Genomic DNA, 2581 nt, shown 5'->3' with positions numbered 1-2581 from the left:
AGTGCCACGTGCATGCTGGTAGAACAAACAAGAAAAACCATTTCAATCTGATGCTTCAGTACTCCCATATCAAAGTAGTTTTTAAATCTCTGTTTAACTGCATTCCATACATGTACTCCTAAATGCAGGGGATCCTTCTGGCATCGGGAAAAAAGATGCATGCAACTTCATTATAATGGCTTCTTTTCCATAGCTAAGAAATTAAATTTCAGTTTCCTTAGTTAGTTACATAGCTTCCCTCAACATCAAATTATAAATAACTACACTGTTACAAGACATCCATAGTGGAAATAAATCTAGTATTATTAGTTGAAGTACAGCCCAGCCTATATAATGAAAATCCATCTCTTACAAACTGAACACTGTGATTTCTATCAGTGTAGTCCTTCGTTTTGTAACACCGTCTTTCCCAAAAAAAAAAAAATCCCTTAACAAAGTTAAACCATACAAAGAAAAGCAAACAAGTGAACAAAGGCAATGTGCAAAATTTTCTGATTTACAAAATGGCAGTGTGTGCGTTCTCAGCCTGTTTAAAATATTAGGGAATTCAGCGAGCTCAAGTCAAGAAACTCTGGCCTTATGATCAAAAGAACATAGTATTCAAGATTTCTACCTAGATGTCACATGATCAGCCAATATAGGAGGGAGTTTCTTGGATTTGGGAGGGGAAAAAAATATGGGAGTGAGGAGATAGAGTAATACTTGGAGCTGACGATGTATGAAAAGGATGAGATGAGATCATGATAGCAATATAGGGCCGTTCTCAGCTGCAGTGCGGGAATTACCATGATGGTGGTGGTGGTGGTGATGGTGGTGGTGGGGGTGGGGATGATGCTTTGTCAACTGGATATCAGATAAATGGGTCCTTGCTTTTGCATATGGAGCTGCCCTTGCTGCAAGAGGTAATCAAGAGAATAAACTTGCATGTACGAGAATTTATATTAAATATGACAAGATATAATACATGAGATGTGGCAATTTTTAAAATTCTAAAATACTGCTGCAGATGCGTATTATATAAATCATATGTATATTAATAAAGTTAATACATGAAGAATAGATAATATAAAAAGTTGAGTTTTATGTAAGTGTTTCAGATATATTTAAAAAAAAGAGGCAAGATACAGGTATTGCAGTGTGATACGTGTATCACATTGAACACATATATGATACATGTATCTCTATCTCACTTAACTGCTAACATATATTCATAGACTCACAATAGTACTAACTTCTAATGTTTCTTAAGTTTTTTTGTGCTCGAGTTAATCTCTTTCCGTTACCTGGAATTCGAATTTTACATCAGATCCAAAAGTCATAATTTGAATTAAAGTACTATGATAACCTTCCTAAATGAGGTGCCACGGGGATTTCAATTGCATGAAGACATCATAGGTATAATGATTTGATAGTATAATGCATAAATGTTGAATGTGTTACCAGCAATTTGCTTAGCTCGGAGAATATTTTGCCGCCTTTTCCACCAACAAACTGAACAGGTAACAAGACATAGAAATGCAAAGCAAACACCTAAGCCAATGCCAACTTTAGCGCCAGCAGAAAGGTGAGTTCCGCATGTGGGTAATCCGGGGATACCACACAGACCTGGGTTGTCAGTGAAACTGTAGAATCCACATGCATGGCACAGATTTTAGCAACAGTTATTGCCCAGCAAAGAAAGGATAATTCAGACAAATAGCACGGACATGTGATAATTCATTTTCTTGTGTTCATATCCATGAAGTCTAGTTTAAAGCTTCTAAACCAGATATTAAAAGCCCGCTTGGCCTGTGGACAAGGAAAAAATCGCTTATGTTTATGAGATGCGCCTGTCTTGGCTTTTGGTTTTCTGGCCAAGATGGCAAGATATGGATATGTTTTCAATCCAAACGTTCTATTTCTTCTTACTCTTTTCATTATAATCAAATTTATAATGCAGGTTTTATAAGTATTTTAGCCGGAGATCTTTTTATATTTACTGTGATTTAATCTGTACATTGTGTCCAGATATAAGTTTAAAACTTAATTATATAGTCACAATGGATGAAATTAAATTTCAGTTCAATAAGTATCAATTGCTGAAGTATTTTAAATATGTAATTTTAAGTAATTTGACAGCAAAGCATGCATTTTTGGTATCACCAAATGCTAACCACTTTTTCTTTTTGAGCCACAACACTAACTGCTACTTCATTGCAACACTTTTTGAGAACTTCGTTGTAAGAAAAATTAATTTTTGAAATACAAAAACTTAAAACATGTCAAAGAGGCACTAAATCGTTGAATACATACTTGAAGCTAGCTCTATGCAAAAGCCTTCCTCCAAGTGCTTCAGGGACTCTTCCAGACAGGGAGTTTCCATTAAGATTCCTGCATAAAGACCTTTTAAGTCAGACTTATCAGCTCATTCATCTTTCGGGTTTGCTACAGCCTAGAGAAACTCACAATCTTTGTAAAGAAGTCAACTGCCCAAGGCTTTCTGGAATTGATCCATTGAAGAGGTTGTAGGACAGGTCCCTGCATTAGTGCATCACACCCAGAATGACATTGCGTGGCATCTTAAGCCAGGATAAACTAATAA

At 35.9% G+C, this 2581-nt stretch overlaps 1 long non-coding RNA gene across 1 annotated transcript; it reads right to left on the bottom strand.

Annotated features, from left to right (window-relative positions):
- Positions 1–279: 279 nt before the first annotated feature.
- LOC114736517 (uncharacterized) lies at positions 280–2545 on the bottom strand. The gene is made up of 4 exons (XR_003739353.1): positions 2446–2545; positions 2293–2370; positions 1441–1622; positions 280–893 (listed from the first exon to the last, which is right to left on the bottom strand). It is a non-coding gene; the product is annotated as an uncharacterized LOC114736517 (long non-coding RNA).
- Positions 2546–2581: the final 36 nt, after the last annotated feature.

This window comes from Neltuma alba, unplaced genomic scaffold (assembly GCF_004799145.2).
Source record: "Neltuma alba isolate B1F8T4 unplaced genomic scaffold, ASM479914v2 tig00002744_pilon, whole genome shotgun sequence".
Lineage (NCBI taxonomy): Eukaryota > Viridiplantae > Streptophyta > Magnoliopsida > Fabales > Fabaceae > Neltuma > Neltuma alba.
The sequence above is the reverse complement of the archived record's forward strand: the minus strand, read 5'-3'. Positions and strand labels throughout refer to the sequence as shown.